This window comes from Cnephaeus nilssonii (genome assembly GCF_951640355.1).
Source record: "Cnephaeus nilssonii genome assembly, chromosome: 2".
Taxonomy (NCBI): Eukaryota; Metazoa; Chordata; class Mammalia; order Chiroptera; family Vespertilionidae; genus Cnephaeus; species Cnephaeus nilssonii.
The window spans coordinates 51,162,215-51,178,720 of NC_137073.1; positions in this window are offsets into that span (position 1 = coordinate 51,162,215).

A 16,506-nucleotide genomic window follows, 5' to 3' on the forward strand; every position below is an offset into this window, starting at 1 on the left:
GTCTTTGTCTTTCACATCGAAATCATCACTTTTAAAGCATTTAAACCAGTGTTCACAAGTATCTTGAGATAGAGCATGTTCACCATAAGCTTCCTGAAGTATTTAGCAGCACTTTTCTTTAAAATAAAGTAATGAATTAAAACTTCCCATAAATGCTCTTTTTCTGGCACGAAATTCAACATTTTTAAGTGTAAAAATATCTATGATGTTAATGCCTTCAGCAAACTTGACATATGAAGTTTTGAAGCTTATTGTAAGTACAACAAAATAGCATACATATCAAATCACATATATATCAACATATGTGTAACTTCATCTATTGAAAAAATCCCTATTATTAACCAGTATACCTATTATATCCTACAAATGTTGTGTATCTTGTACAAACATCTCTTACAACTCAATAATACAGAAAAAAAATCAATTTTAAAATGGGGAAAATTGCATACAAATGGACAATAATCACATGAGAAGTTTCTCAATACCATTGGACAATAGTGAATTGAAAATTAAAACCACAATGAGAAAGCACTGTACATTCACTAGAATGGCCATAAACAAAAAGACAAGCAGAAGCATTGGGCATGTGGAGAAACCAGAAGAGTGACTCATCCATTGCTGGTAGAAATGTAGGTCTATAGCCTACATTAAAAACGGTTAGGCAGTTTTTAAACTTATTAAACATATACTTATCATGTCATCCAGTATTTTCACTCTTAGGTATTCACCCAAAAGAAATAAAAACATATGTCTGCACCAAGATTTGTTCACCAGTGTTTACAGCAGCATTTCTCATAATAACTCAAAAATAGAAAGAATCCAAATATCTCTGAACTGGTGAACAAAGAAAATGTAGTATATCCAAACAATGGGTTACTGTCCAGCAAAAGATCAAATTACTAATTTATGCAACAACATGAATGTACCTCCAAAACACTACATTAAATGAAAGAAGCTATACACAAAAGACTAAATATATTATGATTCCACTTACATGAAATTTTTAGAAAAGGCAAATCTACAGATATAAAATCTAATTAGTGATTGTCAGAGGCTGGGAGCAATAATGAAGATTGACTAAAAAAATGCAGGAGAGAACTTTTTAGGGGTAATAGAAATGTTCTAAAAGGGGATTGTGGTGATAAATGTATAATAGTATAAATTTTCTAAAAAAGTCTGTACATTTATAATGGGTGAATTTTGTGACATGTCAATTATACCTCTATAAAGATGTTTAAAAAGCCATAATGTTGTCACTGCCTGTAGTTATAATTATTACCTAAATGTTAAGTATTAATTAAATTATTTTCACCAATTTTAGTCTCATTTTCCAAGATAAAATCCTAATTGAACATTGTATCCCTATTGACTGATGTTGATGTTGCTGCTTTGTATGATTTCACCTTAAGTGGCCTTTTTCAGCACCAATTATCCTCAGATAATGGAGAAGATTTATATTACTTCATCGTGTGCTGTGTCAGTTAGGAGTAGTTAAAACCCAATTGACAGCAGTGTAAGATTGGGTGGGGGTGTTTGTTTTATACAACAGGAGGTGTGGAAGTAGGTGGTTACTGGTAGGTTCAGTGGCTCAACATGAAACGAGATGGTGGTCTCAACTTCAGGCATCATCCTGTGAGTGTTTGAAACAGCAGTAAGAGAGGAGAGAGAAACACAAGATGGAAAGGAAACCTTCCCTAAGTAGTGCCACTAAACTTTTGGTTACCTTTCCTTAATCAGAATTGAATCACTTGACAAGCTCTGGCTGTGGAGGAGGCTAAGGAAGAGGATACCACTTCTGCGACTATAATGAAGATGGAAATGGAGAAGATTCAAAATATGTCAGCTTAGGCAATAAACACCAATGGTCACTTGTATCAGTAATATCATTTGGGGAATGTCAGAATAGGAACTAATTGGATGAGGATCAGCTCCCAGATATAGGGTGCTTTGGTAATTCATTTAAGAAACGAAATGGGAACGAATATGTAAAATAATCTCTTTTTGTGTCATCTCTGCCTTCAGAAATATGATTGCATGAGGAAACCAGTCCCATAATGTTAGTCTAGCACTATAATTGTAGTATGAAATATTACCTGACTTCCATAAAGCCATCCAGAAAAACACACACAAAAACATAGCATGAAGTCTCATCCAGATGCCCTGAATCCCAACTTGGTGCTCTTGCACAATAACTTTGTTCCTTGTTTATCTACTGATTGTTTTTATCTTTTCTTTATTACTAGTCTTCAGGGAATGACTTTTTTTCTACCTTTTTATCAACTCCCCTAGTTGTATCCTAGTTTTTTGTTTTTTAAAAATATATATTTTATTGATTTTTTACCGAGAGGAAGGGAGAGAGATAGAGAGTTAGAAACATCAATGAGAAACATCGATAAGCTGCCTCCTGCACACCCCCTACTGAGGATGTGTCCGCAACCAAGGTACATGCCCTTGACCGGAATCGAACCTGGGACCCTTCAGTGCGCAGGCCGACGCTCTATCCACTGAGCCAAACTGGTCAGGGTTGTATCCTAGTTTTGAGCACATCCATCCTTGGCAACTATTTAGCTGAGTTATATCATAAGATAACAAGAACTCTCAGTTATTCAATGAAATGTCTGAAAGAAAGCTATCATTGTGATGTTCATGTTTCACATGGAAATGTTCTATGATCTACTGATGGTGTCCCCTGAGAAACTTTAACTCCTGCAATATCTACTGTAAAGACCTTGCTCACTAATGTTCCTGGAATGGATTTATTGAAAAGTACCATTTTTTCATGAGTTCCCAAAGGGATTGTGGAGATCACCAGGAGCCTCCTGATAATTGCAGTTGTAGAGTTTTCCTTCACAAAATCCACTTGGGAACATTTTCTGTTTGTGATGTAACCTTCTTCTTCTTCTTCTTCTTCTTCTTCTTCTTCTTCTTCTTCTTCTTCTTCTTCATTATTATTATTATTATTATTATTATTATTATTATTCAGTGTATCCTAAAATTCAAAGCAAAGATGCCACTCTATTTTTGTGGAATGAATATGAGGGAACTAGTCAGGCAAGTTAGAGTATATAAAATAAAATGGCATCATCTTTTCAGTCCCTGTAGTCTTCATGAAGCCATGCCACCGACCGAGCACCTGGAATTGAAAACTATTTTAATCAAGGACAGAACACTGGCCTTGGGATTTTGACATGAAAGAGCAAGCACTGAAAGCCCAGGCCCATGAGTCTGGTTTTAAGGAGTGTTTATACCGGAGAGAATGTGGTAGCAATGCTCACATTGGCAGACAAGACTTTTCCCAGTGAACATGTCTATAGCAGCAACTTAATGAGATAGAGAGAAATCAGGTGAGTAAGGTAGAGATGAAGAATAATGATTTCAATGTCAAGCCAACACATCTGGAGCACAGCAAATCAAATGATTCTCCTCATCTTTTTTTCAGACCTCAACATCGCATTAACTCTCAATAAAATACTTCTTTATAATAGCAATAATTTCATATAAGTTTCATGAAATAATTACTCAAACCTCATAAGAGATGGAAAGAATTTAATTGGTTTAAGTCCTGAAACACTTGAGAGTCATCTATATCCCATACCAATCTCTACTCCATCATGCACTGTAAAGCATCAGCAAGCTATAATTATACAATATAATTAATATCAACATTAAAAATGTCATCTCTACACTGGAGATAAAAATACAAAGAAATATCAGGCTTATTGAAGCAGAAGACAAACTGGTACCTCCAAATAACAATCCACATTTCTATTTGAATACTACCCAAACCCTAGAACCATCAATGATACTGATATCCCCATTAGCTGAGTACATTCTAAGAGCACTGGACTTTAACAAAAAGTGGAATATACAGAGAAGACATAGAACCTTTCTAAGGATAGGACTAAGGCTATCTTAATTTGGGGGTAATTAAATATTTCTAAACTTACTGTTTTCCATATTTATACATGATTTACTGACAGAATTTTTAATCATAACTAATAGTTAAGTGATAAAGTATGGCCTCCTAGCAGGCACTTTCAAGCTTTCAGGACATACTAAAAAGCCACTACAATGCTTTTTCCCCCCCTTGGCTCAGAGAATTATTCCAAGATTCACTTGTTACCTCCCATTGAGCACTTCCAGGTCAGCACAGGGGGGAACTTATTGGTAGAATTATACACTCCAGGTCTTTGTCTTGAACCCCTTCGTGCCTTGATCCTTGTGGATATAAAAAGCCCGATTTATATTGCCTACTTTGGGTATTACTCATAAACTTTATTGAACATTGTTACTAAGTTTTCCCCCAGTCTCCACACTCCTTAAACTCAAGGCAATACTAACATACCTAGTGTTTTGTTTACCTAGATTTACTCTCTCTCCCTCTGATAATAACCCTGCCATGCTTTAGGAAACGTTTCCTCCCCATTTTCTGTGGCCATCATGTCACCTCCAATTACAGTATCTCTCTAGTCTTAGCCAAGAACATCACAGGCCAATGACTGGCACACTAGAGGAATTATTTCCCAATATTTTATATATGGTATTGGAAAGGATTTTATATATGTTCTTTTTTTCCAGTGGGTCATGAACTATAAATATGTTACCAGAGCTCTGACAGTCTGACAATACCAATTTTTGGCCACATCAAGTGTTGGGGACAACATGAAACAATTGGAACTTTTATGTACAGCTGGTGGTAAAATATTGCAACTGCTTTGAAAAAATGTCTTGCAGTTTATTAAAAAGTTAAGCATACACCTACAACATGACCCAGATGTTCTACTCCTGGGTATTTACTCAAGAGAAATAAAAGCATATGTACATACAAAAATTTTATACAAACATTCATAGGATCTTTATTTAATAGCCCCAAATTAGTAACAACACAAATGCCTGTAAAATGTTAAATAGACAAATTGTGATCCGCACGTACACACACACACACACACACACACACACACACACACACACACACACACCAAACTTTGCCATGATAGAAGTCAAAGTATCCTGAAGAAACATGTCTGCAGAAAGATGTGTAAGTCACTAGATAAGAAAGGTCAATAAAGGCAGAGTCACATCACTTATCTGAGTGGGAAGCAAAGAGATTTGAACTCTGGATTCCTCCTCCAGGATGGAGGAATCCCAGATAACTTACCTTGAAAGCAATGTAGCAGGAACAAAGACACTGCAAGGCATATGTTTGGACCAGAGTTTCCTTTGGGGGAGTTAGGCATTGCAAGTTGAGGAGTGTAATCTCTAGTGTTCTGAAGGAAGGTAGGAAGCAAGGAGGCCACACACATGGGGCTGGCCCAGCAGGGGGAATGTTGTAAATTTTGACAGTTCTTTGGTTTAAGAACTCAGGTTTGTTCATGTTTTCTCTAGTACATGATAATTTTAATGGGCTTTTAATCACTTGCTGTGGACTTTAATTTATTTCATGTGGAAGAACAATAAAATTATTGTGATATCTCTAAAGACCAAGCAATGACATTTGTTTTGGCGGTGCCTATTGATTCAGTTTTCTCAGTGTGTGAGTTGTGTGGAAGTAATGCTTTTTCCATGACAAATACTCAAAAAAGTTGCATTAACATTTTTAGGCTTCTAGAACAAGCAGAATAATTAGAAACTAATGCAATACTTGAGGAAGAAGTGGACTGTTGCCTTAAAGAAGTTTGTAGATATGGGACAAATGCCACATTAGATAAAATCTTAAACACATTTTAAAGCAAATCTTTTCATCTTCCCCGCTGAAACATATGCCAATCTATCCAATCTTTTCACCTTCCAAATTCCTTCAGTTCTTACCTGGATTAATGGCAACTGCCTAACCTGATTACACTTTTATCCACTAAAATCCCTTTGGGACAAAGAAACCATAGAGATCTTTTAAAAATATATGTATGATGCCAGTTGGGTATTGGAAACATCAGGGAGGACACTTTGTAAAGTACATGATTGTCTAACCACTATGCTGTAAACCCAAAATTAATACAAAATTATATTGACTGAAAACTGTAATTGAAAAAGATAAATTAAAAAAAAGATATCTTCTGGTGCAATGGAGAAAAATAAAGTCAGATATCATGTTGACCATTCACAGAAAAAAAGTATAGCATATATCAGATTGTGTCACTTCTCTGCTTATAACATTCATGTGGCTTCTCAATATGTTGGGATAAAATCTAAATTTCTTACCAGAACTTGTGATGCCCAAAACCACCGGGCACTACTTAACTCCTCATCTCAGCCCTTACCGTTCTCCTCTGTGCTCACTCTACTCCACCCACACTGGGCTTCTTTCTGTTCCTGATTATGCCACGCTCCTGCATGAGGGCCTTTGCACAGGACCAGACAATCCTCCTCATATCCGTGTTGCTGCTTCCTACTCAGGAATCAGGGTTCATCTCAAACATTTGTCCCCAGAGAAGCCTTTTCTGATCACCCGGTGTAAAGTGTTCCCTATCCCAGGACGGTTTTATGGTTATCATGGCACTTACAACTTTCCGAGACTGACCTTTTTCTTTATTTGTTTACTTATTTATCACCTGTTGCCTTACTAGAATTAAGCTCTTTGAGAACAGGGATCTTTTCTGTTGTAAATGTCACTCCATCTCTAGTGTCCACAATAGTACATTGTGGATATTAACTAATTATATAGTTTGTGAATTAATAAATAAATAAAAACAAAAAAGAATTCCAGTTGCATTTATTATTACCCAGCCATCCATTTGATGTAGAAATAGGGTTAACCTATTTGCAACCTCCTATGAAGAATGATTGCTCTTGACCCCCAGTGGCAAACTACTATGGACACTTAACAGATTATCCAAAATCAAGGACTAGTATTTCAATGCACACCATAAGGCTGGGCTAGTACTTTTCATAAAATGCAAGTGTTGGCTTATCATAATTAAATATCAGAACTGAAAGAGATCTTAGGTAAATAATTGAAATATAACATTAATAAAAAAAAAAGTAATAGCTAACTCTCATTCAGTGTAAACCATGTTCCAGTCACTGTTTGAAATGCATTTGATGTATCACCATATTTAATTCTACTTAAGTTAGGTACTAACGTTATACTCATTTACAGATAAGAAAACTGATTCAGTAAGTTGTCCACAGCCACACAGCTAAGAGTCAGATAGCTGGTGTATGCATATCATTCAGTCTTTAAACTCATGCTTCCATCTGAATGACAGACATTGTATTCACCCCAGATATTTGTTTTCTGAGCCAGAATGTGACCTTGCAACCCTTATAAGCATAGTGCTCCAGGCAGAACTTGCTGACAGAGTGGTATTGGTACCCAGAGAAAACCTTAACCATTCTAATTTTAGAGATAATCTATTCCAACCTTCTTGTTATATAGATGAAGAAGTAAATGTCCAAAAAAGTTAATTTTTCTGAGGTCACATAGTGTCAGGACTGGAACCTAATGGTCACTCTCCTCTTTACGAAGCACCACAGTAGTCATCAGGGAATGGTCAACATCAGAGCATGTATATAGATTGGGGGTTAGAAAGAGTCACATCTAGTGTGAAAAGATGGCTATGAACAGGTATGATATGCTATTCTACTAAAGATGCCTGGAATTCTCCTAGAAATTGTTTCTAAACAGACCCTACTGCAGATATCACAGACTCAAATGACTTGGTCTTATTTTGATTAGTACAGGGGAAATAGCACTACTGAGTAAAGCATACAAATATTTACTGAGCACTACATGCCCAACGCCCTAGTAGGTGGTAGTATGAGCTCAATGAAAGCAGGTGAGATGAAAATTGTTCCCTTATGTCCTCAAAGGCAAAGCAGAATGGTTTTCTCCTGCCAAGCAGAGAAGATAAATGCAGTGAACAGGAAGTAGGGATATTATCCTTCCAGGAACTGGTAATGGCCTTCAGACATGTAGTCAGCTGTGCATAAACTTTCCAGGTGAATTGTTTAAAAACTACTTAGGGTTTATCTTTTTTTCCTCATTTGTTCTTTAATTTGCAATTCTCTTGTTACCTTTGAAAATCATTAAGAGAAAGGAGCAAATCAAAGTGGGCAGGCAATGTTTAAGTTCAGTTACCAAGTCAGCAAGATGAGTATAAATGCATTTGGGGTGGAGCATGTGTGGTGCAGAGGGCAATGTTTGCTTTTTCTCTCCTCTCATTATCTAGTGCAGCCTGCCAGGGCCCTAGGATGTGACCCTTGATAGATTATAGGAGTCTTGTTGGCAACATCTGCTGATTCTACACTGGCAAAATGAGAATTAAATATCTGCTAAAGCTCTAGAGACCAGGAAATTTCGTTTGCTTACCTGGTGCTTTATCTCCAAAAGTGACTGTAAGGAAAATCTTGTCCTAATGTATTGGAACCATAACATATATTTATGGGATGAATACAGAGATCAGTTGTGCCTTCTTTGGAATCACTATTAAACCAACAAGTCACTATAGTGGTCTGTGCAGAAACCTCTGAATTCTAAAAAGTTTTCTTACAAACAATCCCCTCTGTAGCAAATGGCCACATAGCTGTAGATCAGCAGCTTAATGCGAGTTCCTGTCAAAGTTGATTTTCCCATTCTCTTATAACAGAAGGGAGTTAAATGAAGCTGGAAAAAACTGTTACAACTATCTGACTCCATTAAAGAGAAGAAAAAGCCCAGATTGTCTCTTCTTCTTCTTTTTTTTTTTAAACCGGAGTAGACCCATTATCCAAATTTACAGCAAGGTGCCAAGTTTGACAGAATGGCTTTTTGCCTTATCCCTGCCAAGGCTTCTAACCCATAACAGCATGAGTTATAAGGCAGGCAGGAGGAGGACAAAGCTGATTTTCATTTCTTTGTAATTTGGAAAACCCAAACTCAAAGTCCAGTGTGCCTGTGGGTCTTAAACTGGGGAGCCTTGTGTTGGCCACCATGATTGCTCAGGGTCCTTTTGAGCCTGAGCAATTCTCTATTCATTCCACAAGCACTTTCTGAACACCCACTATGTGTCAGGCATTGCATTAGGCCCCCGAAGATTCAGAAAGGAATGAGTGATAGCATTTTTCCTTGAGGAGCTAAAAATCTAGTAAATAAGGACCTAAAAACAAATAATTTCAATACCTTGTGATAAAAACACTGAAGAACTATGTTTTTCTAATGCAAGACGCTGTGGATAGTAGATTAAAGAGCTGTTACCTGTGCAGGCTGAGAATATTTGTTTTTTAATATGGTGAAAGATTTGGAATCTTTCATAAGAAAAACACTCTGATCAAAATTGTTAATATAATGAATAGTAATACAAAGCCATTAGTAGCTCTTTTTAATTATTACTGACTTGTATTGGTGATCAAACACGATGCTAATAGCTAAATTCTCACATTTTGCCATTGAGGAAATTGAAGCTCAAAATTTAGTAGGTTTTTATCATACAAATTGTTTTTACATTTAGTTTCTTCAGGGAAACTCAAACCATTCATATACTGAAAACATACAAAGTCATCTGTTTCTGCCATCACCATGAAAAAGGAGACCCGAGACAAAGAGGGGAGGAATAATGTACAGGAGTTTAGTGCTGTCAACCCAGAGGACATAATGAGAGTCTGAGGATGTCAAGATTTCCATCGGTTTTTACTCTAGCTACACCATAGCTATTGGACAACTTTATTTCAACTGCTTCTCCTAGAACCAGTCTGAAGAGAAGAAGAGAAGGCAGAAATAAGAAAACAAGTAGGAAGAGTAGACGATTCTATCACTTGGGATAATCCTGTTTCTCAAAGAGTTGTGAAATGGCATCCCTGGTTCCTCCCCTCAGCTAAGCCAATCATGTCATATAATTGACCAATTATAGCACCAGTTTCATGGTGCATGGGCCATCGATGCAGGAGTCAGATATGGTTGCTGAGTAACCAAAGATACCTAGGTTGGCCATCTTAAGACTCAATGTGTCAGTCAAATGAGTGGGATGCATTTAAGGAACTACTAAAAAAGCAAAACAGATTTTCTAAGTTTTGTCCATTCACTCTACAGACTTGGATGTTTTTGGAGGCATCTTCTACTGTAAACTTGGTATTTTTCTGTTTTGATATTGTAATATTATTTTCTATGATTTGGGATAAACATTTAGTCATATATTAAAGAAATAATTTTAAAAATCTTATACAGATAATAGCATCAAATTAGTGGTTCCAAGGAGCAGAATGAAAGTGGTGAATTCAGAATAGCCCAATGGTCAGAAACCTGTTTGTCATTACATAGCTCTGTGACCTTGAGAGTTGCTTTAACTCTCCTTCACTGCAATTTCCTCAGTTGTGAAATATGGGGTGTGGACTAGATTAATGCTCCCTAAATACAACTTCATGGGACAGTTGCATATGGATGATTTAAAAGGGCTTCCCAGACTATACCCTGAATATTTGGGGTGAGTCCCAATATTCTATTTTTTTTAAGGTTTATAAAATTAGAAAGTGCAGCTAGTTTAGAAAACCATGAAGTTTCTTTTACTTCATATTTCATCTTTGTCACACATTGGTGCAGAAAGGTGGGCAAGCATGATAAAGGACCTAAGAAGAAATAGGTGAATTCACACTTTTCAATATTAAGTGTGCATTAAAGAACAGCTTTCTCAAAGAGCAGCATACAATTTGCATATATTTCATGATGTAACTACTAAACTAAACTATCTTCACTTAATCACAAATGGATAATTCTTTAATTAATTGCATGACAGTCAGATTTAGATTTTTTTCATTTTAAAGGAAGATAGCTAAAATATTACCTTTATCTGGTCACAATAAAAACAAAAGGTAAATCCAGTAATTCAGATGAGAGAGCAAGGCAATTAAGTTGGGGCATATGATGAAGACAGAGTTTGAGAAAACCAAATTCCCAACCAATGAAGCAGGTGCCTTGATCAGCAAGCACAGTTAAAAAGAAAATTGAATTCTTTAAAAACAACTTGGAAAGGAACTTGGAAACGATATCTAAACAATGCTCTGGGGCTGACATTTCAAAAATGCATTTGCTCTTTATTCTAATCGCTTTGGTGCTTTCATCAAAGTGAAGGCACGACATATGGAACAGAAGATATTCAGAAGGAATAGTCAGATGCAAATGGTTGGAAAAGGCCCAGAGATTACAATCTGGTTCACCTTACACATCCAATCTCAGTTCCCTAAAGACTCGTAAGAGCTGTCATTTATGGAGAGCCTGTGGTAGAAACAGGCACTGTGCTGCTTTCTACAATCCTCAAAGGAACTTTGAGGAAACTGATGCCCAGAAAGATGAACTATTTTACACTATTTAGGTCTCAGGCTTGCTAAGAGATGGAGCTGGGATTCAAATGTAATTCTGTCACTTCCCGCTGCTTCTGAATTCAATTCCCTTCTGACCATTATCCTAATACTGTTTCTGCCCTATTGATGCCCAGGTGCACAGGCAAATGTTAGTGTGTTTGGTGTCTTCTCAGCATGTTTTCAGGGATTTACAGAATTTTCCTGGAACAACTTAACATCAATAAGGGGCTGCTATTGAAGGGTTGTTCTTTCCTTCTTGTTTTTTCTTAATGTTGTTATTGCTTGTTTTCTCTGATATCCAATACAGTTCCCATTGTATCTGAGTGTCTCTTCCTTATGAGACATGCAGCCACACTGGAAAATAAGTAAAAAGTATAATATTTTCTTAAAACCTTATCCTCTCAGCAGATTTCACTGTGTGTTTAAAATCCATTGTACTTACATACATAGTTGATCAATTAAAATTATCTATGATAAGACACTTGTGTATGGTCTTTGTACACTGAAACCACAAATAGCCGATAATGAGTTATTTTACATCTAGATAAAACATGTATCGATGAATGGCATCGCCTAGAATGTACAATGGCTGAAAGCAGAAAGCTAGTGAGAGGAGATGGACTGAACAAATTACTTTTGCCTTGATGTCAACAGCTTCCTTTCCAGGAGGGGAAGTAAACCACGTTAAATAGATCATTTATCCCACACAACATGAATCAAAACCAGAAAAACGCAGTGAAGAAATGCATAGAATTAATTGGTCAGGAACTAATATGGAATCAATCATTGACGGGTGGGCCTCACTGGCAGAGCATTTGAGCCTGCTGTCCATTTCCTATCCCCAGTGGACCAATACGGGTTCTGCTGAAGCCCGGGCTGCTGTACCTCACTTTCCTTCCTCCCCTCCCCTAACCCCTCCAACACATCCTTCATCCTCCTTTGAGAGCAGCTTATAGGGTTAAGTTAGCACTAGAGGACCCTTCAGGGGAGGGGCTAGAGTTGGTTGCAGGAATCTTGAAAGCTGGTGGCTGCTTAGCCCAGGCAATGCTGTCTTAGGAGCATGCCTCCTGCCTTGCCCCGGGGCCTTGCTCAAGGTTTCTGGGAGACCTTTCATCCTAGTGCCCTCCCTGTGCATCCCTAGGGCCTGTGGAGTGGAAGGGCCTTGGGGTTAGGCTTTGCCGGCCTGGAGCTAAAGCCTTTCCTGGAAGGTGTGGCTCTGGAGCCATGCAGCCACGTGTGATCCTTGGTGCCACCAGCAGCAGCGGGAGTGCGCTGCCTCCTCCGGGGCAAGGCTGCAGGGAAGCCAGCACCCCGCCAGTCTCTGGTGCCAGTTCCTTTTATTTCCGTGAAGCTACTTAATGAGATTCTTCATGCATAAAATTAATTTTTGCCCTCTTCTATTAGCGTTTACCACTAAAGGATTTACTTACAATTTTGTCAGATTTTATTTATTTGTGCAATAAAGGGGACCCGAATCATAATGAAGGCTTTTATGGGTAATGATGGGAGATACAAAGGGAAGCTGAGAGCGGGCAGCCATCCAGACCCCCCTTGGATGCCAGGATACATTATGCAGGAGATACCCCCTGCAGAAATGCACACCAGGCCCTCCCTTCCCAGAGCCATACCTCAAGTCAGATCCTCATTTGTTGCTGGGGGAGAGGCGGAGGAGCAAAGCTATTAATAAACAGTGCAAATAATTAGGCTTTATTGGAATTTGGTTGTTTCCTTGCACACTAGATTTGTTCTCAAACCCTTCACAAATGTGTCCTGCGTGACTGCTCGGCAGCCAGCAGGTTGCTGCATTGATTGCCCGCTGGGAAGCTTTCTGGAGCTGGAATGGGAACGGAGCTGGACAACATGCTTGTTGGTAATAATGGCCCTTGTTCACTGAGTTTGTTCGCTGAGCTCCCCCTAAGGCCAGGCTCTGTGCCAGGCACTGTGCTGACATGATGTCACCTCATCTTCAACATAGCTGGTAGGGGAACTACTGTCATTCCCACTTTCAAGATAAGGAAAACTAGGCCCAGCTAGGTGCCATAGCTGTCTAAGGTTACATGCTCCTCTTTGTGGGATTCCTCCCCACCCCTTTTCTGTAAAGGAAAAGTCATTCTCTTTCCTCTGATCCATTATAAGCCACAAGCTCTTCTCCAGGCTAGAAAAGTCAGCCCATTGTGTTTAGAACATCTCTAGACTGGGCACCAGAAACCTGACTTACAGTTCTACTCCCATTTAAAGGCATGACCTTGAGCAAATCTCTCCACCTCTCTGGCGATCACATCCCTCTTTTTAAAAAGAAGATTATGATCTCAAGGAGCCTGGTGGGTTCTGGCATTGTTATTCTAGGACACTATTCCCACAGAGCTAGCAGAGTGTGTGCAAAATGCATGTGTTAACTCACAGACAGAAACCAAGCTCATTTTTCAGAGCTAAAATACTTGGAGCTACGCCACTGCACAGACAACGTAGGACGGTATCCGGATTTCCAAAGCTGTGTGACTGCCAAGCTGCCGTGGAACATCAGAGACTTTTTTCTTATTTACCCTCCTCTTGCCTAGAGATGAAGAATCACAAAGCGACCAAAATGAAAATTGCATGAGATGGCTAAATGCTAACAACTGAAACGGAGCACAGTGGTGCAGTGTAGACCTCTGCACAATGGGAACCTGGCTATGGAGTCCTAGAAGCTAGACAGGAGTTTTATTTTCAGGAAAACCTGATTCTACTGGCACCTTACATTTCAAACTAGAAAAAGGTGTTACTGGCGATTTGAATCACAGAGAGGAACTTCTGGGACACAGTGTGGCATTGTACCCTGTCATGGGTTCTTTGTCTTCGATACTACAACAGAAGTACCAGAGCCACAAACCTTTATCCATTCAACAAATACTTACTGAGATCCTTCTGTGTGCTAAGCTCCATGCCAGGTATCAAGGATAAAAAGAAAAGGAAGAGGCAGGGCCTTCCCCGAAAGTGCTCTCAATCTAGTGGTAAAAATAAACAATTACTGTGCAAGACGATGAGGACTAAAGAGTATTGTGGGTATTTGAAGAATGGTCACCTAGCTAATCAGGAGTGAGCCATGAGCAAAGGCATTTTTGAAATTAAGGCAGGAAGAAATAATTCCAAAAAGAGTTTGTGTTTGAGCTGAATACTGAAGGGTGAGTGGAAATTAGCCAGGCAGGTGAGTCCGGGGGAAGTGTTCCAATAGAGAGAACAGTAGATGACTTCTCATTGCTCCTGTCATACCTAATGGAAGAAAGTGTTTAAACAGGGTAAGGCCATTCTTCCCTCAGGGGTTTTTTCAGGAATTGCAATGCGGAATGTTTAGATCTTCAATATATGCAACTTACCCTTTCCTCTTCTCCCTTTCATGCCTAGGATTCTGACTGTGAAATCTCTAGCAATCTCACTGTGAATACTCTTCAATGAGAGATAATCCAGGAATGTTATATTTCTAAAAGGTAGAGAGGAAGAAAGAATGGGAGAGACGAAAGAAACTGACATCCTCCAAAGCCTCAGCCACACCCAGAAGCTCCCTGGAAAGAAGTCTTAGACCCAATAAAGCCAAGGACCATTCCCAAAAGAAAGACTCAAGGGTGGAGAAAGCAGAGGAGCTTACCAAGGCAGTGACAATCCCTGAGCAACTCAGCTCAGACATCGAATAAGCAGTGGAAACAGAAAGTTTAAGCAGCAAAGTCAGCTTTGCTCCTTTTTTAATAGTTAAGAAACAAATATAAAGGACAAAAAATTGGTTGCCATGAGCTAATGGCTAGACCAAAGTAAAACCAAGAATAAGAAGTGTTTTCCATATATTATAGAGATGGGAGCATCACCCCTACCCATCCTGTGCCAGACTAGACATGGTACCCAAGGTGGAAGATGGGAGAAGATTCATAGCTTTCTAGATTAGCAATCAAAGCCATAAAGTTGGCAGAAATATTTTGTAGAGTCGCTGACAAATAGTGCATCTTTATTTTCTCCTCTATAAGCTATCTTATTACTAGAATAGAAGCAGGGATGATGAAATGAGGTGGGGGTCATGTAAAAGGGACAGACTCCATGGAAATAAAACAACAAAGCATTGAGCAATTTCTGTGACTCCCATGCAGAGAGAAAATGTTTTCATGGAAGAAAGCCAGAGGAGGGCCTCACGGGAAGTATTGTGAGCTTTTCTTTTGCAATCCCATTATTACTTTAATAGTTTTTTCTGATTACTAAAGTGATGGAGGTCCTTTGTATAATATTTAGAAAGTACACACAAGGACACAAAAGAAAATAAAAATTGTTCACTATTTTAAAGAAAAGCATTATTAACTTTTTAACTCTAACAGATCAAAGAATGTTTTTAAGAGAAAAACAAAAGAAAGAGGTGGCAAAAAGCTATGAAAACTTTGCACTCTATATTAGATGGCAAATAATTAATTATTATCAGATATGTCATCACTAAAAGTAAAAATAATTGAAACCAGGATATTTTGATGTATTTACATGAAAACATCAACACAGCTTTATGATCGAGTACTATATACAATAGGTCCCTGCCTCTCCCCATATCCAATCCCTAAGTCTCATTCCCCTTTATTTCATTTATTATTCTGTCTCCTTTGGATAGTGCAATGTAGATATAAATGACATTGACTTGACAAGGGTCAGTGATAGAATGAACATCAAGAAGGGAATGAGGGTAAGCACCAAGAATCATTTTTAGACCACATCAAGCCATTACATAAACATTCTTCTCTACAACCCCCTTGGACATGCAGAAAGGAGCAGAACAAGGAAGCCTCCCTTTTAGGCCATAATAGAACAGCCTTTGTTGTTGGCTTCCACACGCCGCTCTAACATTCAAGCTGAAGATGCTATAGCCACTGATGGTTCTGGTCTGGTAACACAGATTTTTCACTTGGCTGTGGTCAGGCAACACCTCACCCTGCCTGCTCAGGGGTTGGCAACTGGATTAAACCAAGGGCCTTGGGTTGCCCATGAAAAGCACAGAGAGAAGTGTTGCCACTGCTTTCTCCCATTGGCTGTCACAAGTTCTCACCAGCTCTACCTCCATCAGATTCCATGTTTTCAGAGGACTTCATGGTAGCAATGTCCCCAAGGACAGGAAGCCACAGTGACCATAGAGTTCCTAGAGAAAGGTAAGTATAACTGTTCCTAGGAAAGAGCCCTGCTGTCCACCACTCTACCACCCAAAGATTGTTTTTTGGAATACAGGTTCACTGGTAGGAA